General features: G+C 39.7%; 1 protein-coding gene across 7 annotated transcripts in view; it reads left to right on the top strand.

Moving 5' to 3' along the window:
- Window positions 1-14,937, top strand: part of add3a (adducin 3 (gamma) a) — a 245,037-nt gene that overhangs the window by 115,884 nt on the left and 114,216 nt on the right. The window contains exon 1 of one of the 7 annotated variants that reach the window (XM_059947002.1): window positions 2,068-2,086. The exons of the other annotated variants lie outside the window; for them this stretch is intronic. The gene's annotated coding sequence lies outside the window, so the exon portion shown is untranslated. Of the gene's footprint in view, window positions 1-2,067; window positions 2,087-14,937 lie in introns of those variants that run through there. 7 annotated transcript variants of the gene reach the window in all.

Raw genomic sequence — 14,937 nt, 5'->3', positions numbered from 1 at the left:
CTGCCTGCGTGGGATGACGAGTCTATCAGGACCCTCAGGACTTGTGGAAACTGTGTGGTGGTTTCTTTCGAACTTATAATCTTTTAATATCTTTGGACTATGGTCTGTTTTTTTTAATCAATTATGCTATTGTTTGCACTGTTGTAACTATATGTTGTAACTGTGGTTTTGTGCACGTCTTGTAGCTTTAGTTTTTGGTCTTGTTTGGTGGGTTGGAGCTCCTTTCTGGGGAACGCACTAAGATGGTAGCGCGATATTAATACGCAGCAGCCTCTCCAGAGTCTGGATTAGGGATTGCCAAATGTTATGTGGATTTTCTGGTGTAGTCTGTTTTGTCATGTGCTTTTGTGGTATCATTCTGGAGGAATGTTGTCTCATTTTTTAACTGTATTGCATTTGTTTCTAAATGACAATAAACTGAATCCTGATCCTGATCAAATATAGTATACTAAATTGAAATAGTTGCAAGTAAACATGCTGTTTTGAAACTATTGTAAAATTATGGATAAAATCAGTTCTGAAATTTTCTGAGCGTCATTTCCGTGGTAGCTGTGCTGGGTCTGATCATTGCAGCGATAGTGGATGAATTCTTTAATTTAAAATAACTTACTGGAATATTAAATTAGTTGCTAAATTTTAGTAAATTTTCTACCAACCTAGTAACTTGCTCTGAAGTTTTAAAACTTGCAGATTACATTGGTTTGCTTTTGTTATTGGTGAATTTTCATCATTGGAAATAATCCAACAACCTTTACAATTTGATCATAGTAACAAATATTTCAGTACATTGACTCACTTGAAATATTTAGTACGTAGGAGGCAGTTTTTGGGCATAATGTAATATAAGTGAATTCTGACTTAAGATGTTTTCTCTTTACAAAACAATCAAATTTGTATCACTGATAGGTGATGTGAAATTTATTTTGCAGAAGTACAGTACAAAGTCAAAAACATATAACTTGAAAAAATAGTGTGAATGTGAGTCACTTGTAATTTGTTAAACCAACCATTTTATAGTTCATCTCTTGTACTTTTAAGCTACAATTAATTTGTAAAATTGCATCAATATGTTGTGAAAACGAGTAAGATTTTTTCCAAGATTTCCAAGCATGAAAATCACCCATAATCTAAAAAGTCATTACATTCTACTAACTTTATATACTTGTTTCGTGACTTTAGAACCAAGGGCAGTGTCTTTATACAGGTGTCCCCTGTTTTTCGAAAGTTTGCTTTATGTCAACTCGCTGTTACGAAATACCTACATTATTTACCTGTTTTCACTAACAAGGTGTTTTCACTGTTACAAAAAAAGGCAGCATGCGCTGAGCAGCCAAGCTCCTCCCCCGGAACTGCATTCTAGCTGGCATTGCTTAAACACGTGCCTGTGAGCATATGTGCTTTATGTCGATTTATTTTGTGCATCCGTTAGCAAGATGAGTTCTAAGTTATTGGAAAGGCCTAAAAGAGCGCATAAGGGTGTTACACTTAGCGTATAACTAGACATAATTAAGCGTTTCGATCGTGGTGAACAAAGTAAGGACAATGAGTTTGGCTAAGGGTTTTTTGGAAGTTGATGAAAATGTTGAAGAGATTTTAGCATCCCATGACCAAGAACTGACAAATGAAGAGCTGATGAAGAGGAAAGGATAACAATTGAAACCGAAAGCAGTAGCAAATGGCCTGAAAGTGAAGATGTCCAGGAACTGAACGGGAAGCAATTGCATGAGATTTTCGCTGCAATGATTGCTGAAAAGTATGACTTTAATTTTGAAAGGGTACGTAGGTTTAGGGCATATTTGCAGGATGGTTTGAGTTTACAAAGAACTGTATGATAGAAAAATGCACAAGGCTTAAGCAGTCAAGCATACTGTCGTTTTTCAAGCCTTCCACATCAGCCACAGCAGACGGCGAACCTCGACCTTCGAAATTGAGGCAGGCAGACATAGAAGAAGGGGACCTGCCTACCCTGATGGAAACAGATGATGATGAGATGATACCCCAGCCTCCTCTACATCCCACCACCCCAACCTCCGATGACTCAGCCTAACACACCATCATCAGTTTGCTCACTGTCTTCCTGATTCCGGTAAGTGAAACTACACTGGCGTACATTATTTCTACTTTATATAGGCTGTGTATTTTTATGTGTTATTTAGTAGCTTCATAGCTTAAAGGTTACTGGAAAGAGTGCTTCTGCCAGGTGCGCTTGCGTCATGTGTTTCTGCTGCGAGCGCTTGCGTGAGATTTTCGCTGCGGTGGACAGAGCTGCAATAATTGTAAAAAAGTACTCTTACATTATATAGGCTGTGTATTTATCAGATCATTCCTGCTTTTACAATATGTTACTGTTATTTTAGGTATTATGTGTTATTTTGGTAGGTTTTTTGGGTCTGCGAATGCTCACAAATTTTTCCCATATAAATAAATTGTAGTTGTTTCTTCACTTTACGACACGAACCATTTCATAGGAACATTCTACCTTCGAATAGCTGGAGAAGCCTGTAATAAATTATAGTTACAACATTGCTACATGTGAAAAGAATGCTTGAGATGAGACATGTTAAAATTAGGGTAAATTGGCAGTTAAGATGGACAATCAGAAAGATGCTTAATTTCACAATAAAAGTTATGATTCTGCACTTGTTTGTCAACCTGTAGAGCACTTCTTTCTAGTGGCTTTTACACATTATTCTGCATTGTTATTGATTAAACAGTGTGCAAATTGAGCTTTTCATTATCTCGGTAGATGTAATAGTAATAAAGTTTCCATTTGAATTTTAGCAGTCAAACAGGACTACAAGATGGCACAATTACAGACTAATTCAGCTCCAATCTCAGATCTTCTAAACAACTAATAATACAAATTCTGTTGCATCCACTGTATAGCTTCCTGAGTTGGCTAATTTGACAAATTTTGTCAACTTTTTAATGTATTAGTTTCCAAGCCAGGCAACTGAAAGGCTAATGTACCCCCCTCACCTTATTCTGGCTTCTTCCCCCTTCCGTTCCAGTCTTGATGAAGCATCTCAGTCTGAAATGTCGACTGCTTATCCTTTCCAGAAATGCTGCCTAAACTCGTGTTTATGTAACTGAAAGATGAAATTCATTCTGCACGTGTCAGGATTAGATTTTCCTAAGTTAAGAAGGTAGCTTAAAAATTCCATAACATAAATACAATTTTTGTTTGTGCAATTGAGGTTTTGTCAAATGAATGGCTCATAACACATGAATGTAAGAAAATAGGAGCAAACCTGATCTGCCAATCAGTATGATCACCCCTGGGCTCAATGCTATGTCCCTGTTACAGAATTTCAGATGGTGATGATGAGCGTACAAGAATGAGATGGAACAGCTGGTTCAATAGTGTCACTACAACAACCTTGCACACAATGTCAGTAAGGCCAAAGAATTGATTTGGACTTCTCCAAGGGGAAGTTGAGGGAAGACTCATCAGTTGTCATCTAGGGATCAGAAGTAGAATTGATGAGCAGTTTCAAGTTCCTGGGTGTCTACATCTCTGGAGCTCTATCCTGGCCCAACCCATTGTGCAATTACAAAGAATGTTCATCAGCAGCTATATTTCATTAAGACTATGAGGAGATTTGGTACATTCCCAAAGAAATTTCTACAGATTTATCATAGAGAATATTCTAACTAGCCATATACCATCTGGTATGGAGGGGCCACTTCACAGGATTGGAAAAAAAAGTTCTCAACTCAGCCAGCTCAGTCATGGGCACAAGCCTCTCCAGCATCAAGGGCACCTTAAAAAGGCAATGCCTCAAAAATGCGGCAACCATCATTAAGGACCTCCATCAGCCAGGACAGGCCCTCTATTGCTACTATCGGGGAGGTGGTACATGAGCCTGAAGACATCCACTGAACATTTTGGGAATAGCTTCTTCCCCTCTACCATTAGATTTCTGAATGGGCAATGAATCTAGGAACAGTAACTCAATACCTCTGCCAGAGCCCTGGGAGCTTGAGGGCTCAGTGGCGTATCCTTGCTATTGCTCTTGTGCTCTTGTGGACTGGATGTTGTTCCTGGATTTATTGGAGCTCCTCTCCCAGGCCAAGTGTTACAGCTGCAAGTGCTGCAATCACCATTGGGGTTACTCTGGCTTAACCTTCCACATCTTTATCTGTTCTTTCAAGTCCTGGTATTTCTCCAGCTTCTCATTCTTTCTTCCTGATCCTGTCATTGGGGTTGCAATATCTATTATTGCTTTCTTCTGTTCCTTGTCCAATATTACTTTGTCTGGTTGGTTGGCCTGTACCTGCTTAATTGCATGTACTTAGAAACTTGGCTCTGTCGTTCTCCACTAACATCTTGGGTGTTTCCCATTCGGACCTGGGAGGGTTCAATCTGTACTCAGCACAAATGTTCCTGTACACAATTCTTGCAACTTGGTTGTGTTGTTCAGTGTATGTTGTCCCTGGCTGCATCTTGCACCCTGTTACTATATGCTGGATGGTTTCAGTGGATTTCTTGCACAGTCTGCATCTTGGATCTTGTCTGGTGTGATAGACCCCTGCTTATATTGCTCTTGTGCTCAGCACCTGTTTTTGTTAAGTCACGAGCAGCACCTCTGTGCTGTCCCTCAGCCCTGCCACTGCCAGCCACTGGTAGTACTTTAAGTCAGCCACCTCTGATATCCGTCAACGGTACATCCTGTGCAGTGGCTTGTCCTGCCATGGCCTCTGGTCCTCTGTCTCTGCTTCATCCACTTCCATTTCCACATCCCCTGCCTGCTGTCTGAAGTATTCTCCTAGCAGGTAATCCTTGGGGGCCATCTTCCTGACATACTCATGGATATGTTGCACTTTTCTAATATTGTGGCTTTGACACTTCAAAGTCCCCATCCTCCTTTATTCCAGCGGGTGTATAGTTGCTCAATGTTGGACTTTGGATGGAATATTCCATGTATTGCTAGTAGTTTCAGGGTCTTGAGGTTAGTGGCTTCCAGTTCGTTCCTTGGCCAACACATTATTGTGGCTAGGTAACTGATGACTGGTAGGGTGAATGCATTGATGGTTCTGTTTTTGTTCTGGCCATTCAACTGCTTTTTAGGACCTGTCTCACTCTTTGGAGATACTTGGATGTTGCAACCTTCCTTGTGTCCTCATTGTGGTTTCCATGGCCCTGCAGGATCCCCAGGCATTTGTTGCTGTCCTATACATCTGGTATGTGGCCTTCAGGTAACTTGACTCCTTCAGTCTTGATGAGTTTGCCTCTTTTCACTACCATCCAGCTGCACTTTTCCAGCCCAAATGACATCCTAATGTCTCTGCTGTACATGTTATAAAATGTGTGTGTGTATATAATGTATATGCAATTTATAGGTTTATGTATTGTAATGTACTACATCGAGAAAAATTTCATGGCATACTGTATGCCAGTGATGTATTTTGATGTAATTTTCTTTTTCCCAATTTGTTTGGAAAAAATTTAGCCATTCAGATCACTTGAATGTTTTGGCTTGTCAACAGTTTTGATTTGTTGATGGTGTATGGCAAAAAAATGGCAATTATTTGAAGGTTTTTGAAAGTTCTTTTTTAATGATTACATACCTCATCACAAGACCAGTAATTTTCTTCAACCTAGCCCAGAAATATTTTTGAGGCTGGAATTCCACTCCTGTTTACAGAGCATATGCGTATTAAATTGGGGGCCCTGCACACATTTTCCAGGTTTAGTGTTTTTTTAAAAACTTGGATCATTTGTTGATAATGTTAATACAGTCTTCTTCTCAGCCCATCCAATAAGTATTTGAGCTTCTTTTGTCTCAGTTTTGCAGGAGTTTATGGTTATAAATTTGGTGTCCCAACTGCTACAGTACCTCAGCTCCATGGAGTGTCAGGTAGTGTCAGGTAGTACAAGTATCTACATTCTTCACATGGCCATGTTAGTTTCTTCCCACATTCCAAAGATTTGTAGTTAGGGCAGGCATGGGCAAACTACGGCCTGGGGGCCATATGCGGCCCGTTAAGCTTTTTAATCCGGCCTGCAAAACTTGATGAAGTTATATTAATAAACCTTGTTAACGTTTTTTCCCCGCAATTCTGGCATTTTCCCAATAGATGACGCACTCTATATACATTGACCTTTGTTGAGGTGCAGCGTATTACTCCACATTTGCGCTTTAGTCTTTGTTCGGCTCGACCTATTTGTGTGAACAGGCATTCAGCGTCATGAACATCAACAAAGCCAGCCACAGATCCAAGTTAACTGATCAACACCTCAGATCCATCCTGAGAATCGCCACAACAAAACTAAATCCAGACTTTGATGCGCTGGCTAAAAAGGGAGACCAACAACACTGTTCCCACTGAAATTTAAATTAAGTTTCTTCGTTGCGTTATGTAAAAAATGCATTTGAAAATATTTTTTTCAATAAGCCTTACATGTTACATGTTATTTCTGTTAAGTGATGGACATGAGTAGTGCGCAGGTGCACGTACGTTCTCAAAATAAAAAATGCGCTCCAGATCAAATAACGCGCTCCGCATACTGGCGCGCTGTCACTGTTCTGTCATTGTGCTGGTCGTTGTTGAGTTTTGGCACAGGGGACAATTGAATAAGAAGGAGCAGGACAAGTAGACCTGCATCTCCTACCGTTTTTGAAATAAATACAGTCAGCAGGAGAGTGATGATGATAATATCTTGAAGGATAACAGAATTTTCAGTGCTTTAAAATAATAACTGTTACTATTAAAAAAGCTGTATTTTATTCATTTAATTTTCAGTGTTTTAAAAGTCATTTCAATAAATAGCTAAATACCATGGGACTTCAAAGACAGATATTTTGTTGTAATGCATTTGTTCATTTTCAATTGAAATTAAAACACATGTTTTCTACATATCCCATGATATTTTATTTTCTCTTATGAGGTGTATTACCAAAACACTCCGTCCATCTGCTCCTGGTCCGGCCCCCCCCCCCCTGTCAAATTTTAGAACCCTTTGTGGCCCACAAGTCAAAAAGTTTGCCCACCCCTGAGTTAGGGCTAGCAAGATGTAGGTCTGCTAGGTTGGTGCCGGAAGCATGATGACACAAGGCCTGTCAAACAATGACACAAATGATGCATTTCACTGTATGCTTTGTTGTGCAAAATTAAGCTAGTTTATATCTTCTCTTTAAAGTCCATTGAGACAGCCTAGATTTCCAAAATACTACTTGGATACAAACCAAACTTTCAAAAGAGAGAAACATTTGGAAAAGCACAGCCTTTTCCCTTTACTTTCATAGTCAAAATCCCAGTATTCTAAAACGTTCTCTTGGTCTTGCTGTGAGTCACAGGAGACTGTGTCACATTCGTATTTCTTTCACAGCAAGTTTCTTTCACAAAGTCTCTGGGCATTTAAAGATTAATTATCATGTGCATTTCCCATCAAGATTTTAAGAATGTGTAGGCGGATTGAATGGAACTGTGTTTATGCTGCTGGACTGTTCCTTGGCACTTTGTTTTTGGGGAGTTTAAAGCCAATTGTTCAATTAAGGTTCTGCTGTTGGTAATTTAAAGTAAAACTGCTTTAATGGTTTATATGCAGCTTAATACTATCTGTTGCAGAACAAAATTGCAGAAGCTGACCTCAAAGGGTTGCTGACCCAAAACATTAAGTGGTTTCTCTTTCCACAGATGCTATTTGAGTTCTTTCAGCATTTGTTTGTGCTGTTAGTGCAATGTAATTCAATGATAATAACTAGTGTCTGATCTTTAATACTTGTCCCCTACCACCTAGAACCAAACCCCTTAATTGCTCTGTTCGATTTTTGGGGCGAGACAGATTTATGTCTGGGTCCGACCAAATGCTGAATATTATCCTTTGCCTCTCTCCTGGCTAGACGCTTGATCCTCCTCAGATGGAGAGATGTTGCCCCGCCCACTCATGCTCAATGGCTTAACGACATCATGGCCTGTTTGGACCTCGAAAAAATTCATTATTCAGTTCTCAATTCGGATCTAAAGTTCCATAAGGTCTGGGGACCTTTTATCGAGTACTTTCATAACCTTCCTCTTGACTAGGGTTTTTTTTTTCTTTTCGGTCCCTTGCTTTCAGCTCCTTTTTTTTCTGGTAGAAGGCATTATTATCCTCTGTTGCTGAGTGTATTCACAGTCTGGGAGTTTGGCTGTCCTGACTTGTATGGAGTTGCTGTTGTTTTTTTCTTGTGTCGTGGGGCTTGGGGAGGACACTGAGCTTACTTGTCTTTAATTTAGGTGCTTTTTTTTGTTAAATTCTCTTCCTTTGTAGCATATTGTTATTATATGCTTAATTTTGCACTGTTTTAATGTTCCTCATTGGGATTTGGGGGTTTTAATTTGTAAAATGTTTTGAAAAACTAATAAAAAAAATACTTGTCCCCTACCAAAAGAAGTGATCAAATTGCTAAGTTTTAAAAATTTAAAGCAATTGATTCAATCTTAACATGATCAGTAATCAACTTCAAACATTGAACTTTACACCTGGGAAGGATATTTTTAATCACTGTGGCTCAGCTCAGCATTGTTGTTTGGGCCCCCTCGCTAATTAATGTAGAAGGCACCTCTTGTTATCCTTTTAACTGAAGAGCAAAGTGTTTTTGGCAAGTTTAGCAATTGGTCTGAAAGTCGAAAAGCAGTCAAAAAGCCTGCAGGTGTATTTGTGCAGGATGCAAATAATATTTTAAAGTTATGTATTGTGACAGTTCCACTAGTTCAGAATGTAACTTGTATTGTCTTCAATACACAGCAAAGTTATAGGTAGAATGTTGTTAATGCTTTTAAGTCGAGCAGTTGTTGCAATATGCTGGTTTGAAATGTTCTTGAAATTAAATCAATCTTTTAGAAACCATTTATATTTCATTTTAAATATTCCTGTTCATTTTAAACACTTGAAGATCCAATTACAAAGAATAAAATAGTTAGCTTTTGACCTCAATTTTAATCGGTCATTGGAATAAAGTGATATTTGAAGAAGCAATTGTGCCATACTGTCTCTGTCTGTGGTCAAATAAAACAATGGATCAAGGTCTGAGCCAGGGAAGCATCCAAGGAATGTATGCCAATTTGAATTCTATTGTATTATTACCAATGGTGTACATGTATTCCAACTTCTAACAAGAAAGAAGTGGATCATGAATCCACTCAGTTTACATTTCTGTTTGAATCTAAACAACAATGACATGTGCTTTTTAATTTGTGGATTATACTAGTGTTAATCTGGAATCGTGCCTCTTTTAATTGACAAATAATGCACTAAAATTTAGATTATACAGCAGCTGTGGATTACTATGTCGGTAGATTTCTACTGGAAATTTGGAACCAGACTTTCAGTTTTCTTCATTCAACTGGTATTTTGTGTACTTTCTGAGGCGATTTCAAGTTACTTGCCAGTCCTTGTAGGTCAGTAGATCCAGCGTTGCTGCAGCCTACTTTCAGGACTGCAGCACCACCTCTGGTTCAGATGCAAGTGGGAACAAACAATGTAATTTCACTTGAATGGAATGAAAATGGGAAACAGCTGTGTATTTTAAAAGCACACCCTAACTCTTTGTCAAGGCAGTGACACATAAGCACTCATTTCTGGCAAACCAAGAACTAGAGCTGTAGTGTCCTGCAGTTTGCTATGTTTTCGCTGTCTGCTTTACAACCCAGTTTTAGTGTTTTTTTTTCATCTTACTTATACTTTATTCATTGATATTTGTAGGATAAAATTTGCACTGCAGAATTAGACCATTTGGCCCATCGAGTTGCTCTAACATTTGATTTTGGCTGATCTATTTTCCCCTCAATTGCTTTCTCCTGCCTTCTCCCCATAACCTTTCATGTCCTGTCTAATCAATAATCTCTGTCAGCTTTGCCAACGAATTTATAGATTCACTGTATGACTAAAAAATTTCTTCCTCATCTGTTTTAACTGGATAGCCCTCAAATCTGAGGCTGTGCCCTCTGTCCTATACTCAACCAGATTTGGAAATGTCCTCTATGTCCACTGTTTAGGTCCTTCAACATTCGATAGGCTTCAATGTGAATTCCCCCCCCCCCCCATCCTAATTCTAAATTCCAGGTTCAGAGCCATCAAATGTTCCTCATGATAAGGCTTTCATTCCTGGAACCATTTTCTTGAGCCTCCTTTGAACCCACTCCAATGTCAGCACATCCTTTCTCCCTTTCTTAGATAAGGGGCCCAAAAGTGCTCTCAATGCACAGATTCTCCTTTGTCTATCCTGCTTGTTATTTCTTCAAATAATTCCAACCGATTTCAAGCAAAAATTATTCCTAAAGAAAACCATGCTGACCTTGGCATATTTTATCATGTGCTTCCAAGTACTCAAAAACCATATCCTTAACCACTGGGGTCAGGCTAACTGACCTATAAATTTCCTTTCCCCGTCTCTCCCGCCCTTGAAGAGTGGAGTGATATTTGCAATTCTCCAGTCCTCCTGAACCATGCCAGAATCTATTAATTCTTAGAGTCGTAGAAAGATCACTCTTGAAAGATTATTACGAATGTCTACACATTCTCTTCAGCTATCTCTTTCAGATGAATCCTGGGTGTGGTCCAGATGACTTAACTAGCTTTAGACCTTTCAGCTTTCTAAGCATCTTCTCCTTAGTAATAACAATTTCTGTCCCCTTACAGCCTCGACCTTCCAGCATACTGCTAGTATCTTCCACAGTGAAGATTGATTGTAAAATGCACAAGTTCACTCACCATTTCCATGTCTCCCATTACCCCCCCCCCCCCCCCGGCATCATTTTCCAGTGGTTCAATACCTGCTTACTTCTCTTTTACACTTCGTGTATTTGAAAAAAAATTATTGGTATCCTGTTTGAGATTATTGCCTTTGTTACCTTGATATTTCATCTTTTCCTGCCTTCTGTTCGCTTTAAAAGCTTCCCAATCCTCTAACTTCCCACTATTCTTTGTTCTATTGTCTTGTGCAAAGACTAGAACGCCTATAAGGGGTCAAGCTTCCATCATTGATCCTACCAAGATATCTCAAATTTTACATTTCATTTTTTCATACTTGTAAGAAACGTGGCCTATGAAGTGTATTCCCCATTTATTTCCTTCTGACTTGCTCTCTGTAACATGACCTGCTGCCCATTTTCTCAGTTCGCCTGCCACCCTGGAGTGATTTAAGTTAATTAACCTATCAACCAGCATGCTTGACATGCAAGAAGAATTTTGAATACTCAGGTGAAACCCATGCAATCATAGGGGCAAACTGCAAATTCCCCATAGCATCAGTTCAGGTTGAACGCAAGGGCTGTGAATTAGTAGCATTGCCACTGTGACACTTAGATTAGCTCTTGTAAATCTAATAATTATTGGCCTATCCTATTAAATATTGTGACACGATGATAATTTTGATGGGCATCATCATATTTTTGTTTTATCACCAATTTTAAAGCTCCATACAACGTTACGTTCAGATTTAATGGTTCTGCATGTCCTGAGTATTTGCAGCTTGTTTCATTACTTTTGAGAGGATAAGAAATCCAAATAGTTTTTGGAAATAATTCAGTAGCTTTGATTATAAGACCATAAGACATAGGAGTAGAATTAGGCCATTTGGCCCATCGAGTCTGCTTCGCCATTCAAACATAGCACATATTTTTCTCTCCCCCCCCACCCCACCTCAACCCCAATTCCTGGCCTTTGATGCCATGTCCAATCAACCTATCAAACTCCACCTTAAATACACTCAACGACCCAGGCTCCACAGTTGTCTGCGACAACAAATTCCACAAATTCACCACCCTCTGGCTAAAGGAATTTCTCCATGAGATTGTGCCCTCCTGTCCTAGACTCCCCACCATGGAAAACTTCCTTTCCACATCTATTCTGTCTAGGCCTTTCAACATACCCCTCTCATCCTTCTAAGTTCCAATGAGTACAGGCCCAGAGGCATCAAACGTTCCTCATATGATTCTCAGAATCATCCCTCTGAACCACCTCTGAACCCTGTCCAACACCAGCACGTTTTTTTTGGGATGAGGAGCCCGAAACTGTTCACAATACTGAAGGGGAGGCCTCACCAATGCCTTATAAAGCCTCAGCATCACATCCCTGCTCTTGTATCCTGAGCATTTTCTGGTGGTCACTATCAGAAGTGTGTTCAGATTAGGAATGACTCGAAAAATCTAGTTACTGTGTGCAGTAATGTGAGTGGAAATTTGCTTCCTGTCAGGATATTAACGTTTTACTTTAAGTCTGAGTCAGTGAATCATAACTAAATGATTGATATTTGGAGTCACCACTGTGCCAATATTTACTTTGACTTATGGAATATCAGAAATGAGTGGTGGGAAGTGCATCAGAAGAATGGCCCTAATAGTTTTCAAAAAGAATAATGCATATGTCCTGTTGTTCTTATAAACTCTTCCACTTTAGTTTTTTAGTAATGCACTAAGCTTGGAGTAACAGTTCAGATACATCTTTAGTGACCATTTAGTTGTGAGGAGAATAAAACTGGGTAAGCCTTTTTTCAGATGGTGCATGTTATACCATTCTGAAAACCACACCTCCATCTTGTGTTACAGCTGGAGAGCAGCACCAACTTAATTCTGCAGTACTTGGTCTAGGAACAGAGATGAGGAGGAATTTCTTCAGACAGGCATCCATGAAGGCCAAGTTATTGCATATAGTTAAAGCAGATGTACGTTGATTCTTGATTAGTCAGGGCATGAAGAATGCCAGGAGAATGCAGGAGACTGGGGCTGGGAGGGAAATGGATCAGTTATGAAGAAATGGCAGAGCAGACTCGGGCCAAGTGGCCTAATTCTGCATCTATATCTTATGGTATTTTGGTCTAAGTCTATACAAGTATGCCTGTCTCCTGATACATATCCAAGTAAAGAGTGATCTTTCTTGATGCATCACTGTCTGAATCTTGGACTCCAGTTTATTCAGATTCCTGGCGTTGAAGTCTCACTGGATATGTTGCCGAGCGTCACAATGATTTCCACGTACTACATTTGGAATATGTTACTTGACTTCCTCCTTACCATGTCTGAACTTCGTAGACATTTCACATGGTATTTAAAAAAAAAAGTACTGTAGCCACTTTAAGGATTTTATTTCCAGGTGCTGAAAATTCTGTATGAGCTCACTTTGACAAACCAGTTTTGCCATTACCTGATTATCTGCAGCTGTCTTTATCTCTGCAAGTGAAAGCCATGTGGTTAAACTAGGGGCCTCTGTTACCTCCCTCTGCAATTGGATCTTCAGCTTCCTAACCAGAAGACTACAATCTGTGTGGATTGATAATATCTCTTCACTGATGTTCAGCACTGGCACACCTCATGGATGTGTGCGTAGCCATGACACTGCTGTACTCTATACCCATGACTGCATGGCTAGGTATAGCTGAAATGCCATCTATAAATTTGCTGATGATGCAATAACCTTGCAGTCAACATCAGTAAGACCGAAGATCTGATTAAGGATTTCAGAAAGAGTAGGGCGAGGGAACACGAACCAGTCCCCATAGAGAGATCAGAAGTGGAGAGAGTGAGCAATTTCAAGTTCCTGGGTGTCAAGATCTCTTGAGGATCTAACCTGGTCCCAACATATCCATGTAGCTCTAAAGAAGGCAGGACAGCAGCTATATTTCATTAGGAGTTTGAGGAGGTTTGGTTTGTTACCTAAGACATTTTGAAAACTTCTACAAATGTACCATGGAGAGCATTCTGAGAGACTGCATCACTTTCTGGTATGGGAGGCTACTGCATAGGATTGAAAAAAGCTACAGGAAGTTGCAAAAAATAGCTCCATCTATGTCTCCTGTAGTGTGGAAGACATCTTTAAGGAGCAGTGCCTCCATCACTTAAGACCCACAGCACCCAGGGCATGCCCTTTTCTCATTGTTACCTTCAGGTAGGAGGTACAGAAGCCTGAAGGCACACACTTGGTGATTCAGGAACTCTCTGCCATCCGATTTCTAAATGGACATTGAACCCATGAACACTACCTCACTTTATTTTTATTTTTTTGCACTATTTTTAATCTATTTAATATACATATGCTTAATGTAATTTATTTATTCTTCTCTATTATCATTGTACTACTTCCACTAAGTTAGCAAATTTCATGACACATGCTGGTGATATTAAACCCGATTCTGATTTGGATTTTATGCAAATTAAGGAGCCTTGTGGTTGTAGAGCAATGCTTGGATCATAGTGGTCTCCCTACCATCCAGTGGGGATGTTTATCAGGTGTGGTACGTATGCAGGGCCCTTAGTATTATTTAGTATGTCACCCATCCATCCAGCATCCTCTGACTTCATGCGATCAGGCAGGAGACTGCAATATATAAAAACAACAATGGTCAGATTGAGAAATAGTTTCTTCCCTCAAGCCATTAGGCATCTGAACTTCCTGCTGCATCACATTTAAAGAGTCACTGGTTATTCTGTTACGTACCTTACAATATTTAATCAGTTTGTTTAATAATGTGCTATGTATACTACAGTGCTTTGCACCCTGGTTCTAAGAAATGTTTCGTTTGACGGTATACACGTCATGTATTGTTACTGACCTGCCTAATCCTGAACCTGGTGGTGTGGGACGTAGAGGTTTCTGTTCCTTCTGTCCAATGATAGTAGCGAGAAAATGGCATAGCCTGAATGGTGGGGTGTTTGCGTGCTGCTTTCTTTCTTGTGGCAGTGCTTCATCTCATCATTCTCAATGATGGGGAGGGTTTTGCCTGTGATGAACTGGGCTGTATTTATCAGTTTCTGTTTCCATTCCTGGATATTGATGTTTCCATACCAGGTCTGCTGCACTCTACTGTGCACTTATTGTTTCAGTTTTTGATCTTGTGCCAAATCTGTGCAAACTTCTACAAATGTAGGGGTGTTGTCGTGCCGCCTTTGTTGTGACACATGGTCCCAGACCAGACCTTTCAATATGTTAATACAAAGGTATTTAAAACTACTGACCCT

Source organism: Hypanus sabinus, chromosome 22 (assembly GCF_030144855.1).
Source record: "Hypanus sabinus isolate sHypSab1 chromosome 22, sHypSab1.hap1, whole genome shotgun sequence".
Classification (NCBI taxonomy): Eukaryota; Metazoa; Chordata; class Chondrichthyes; order Myliobatiformes; family Dasyatidae; genus Hypanus; species Hypanus sabinus.
The sequence above is the reverse complement of the archived record's forward strand: the minus strand, read 5'-3'. Positions and strand labels throughout refer to the sequence as shown.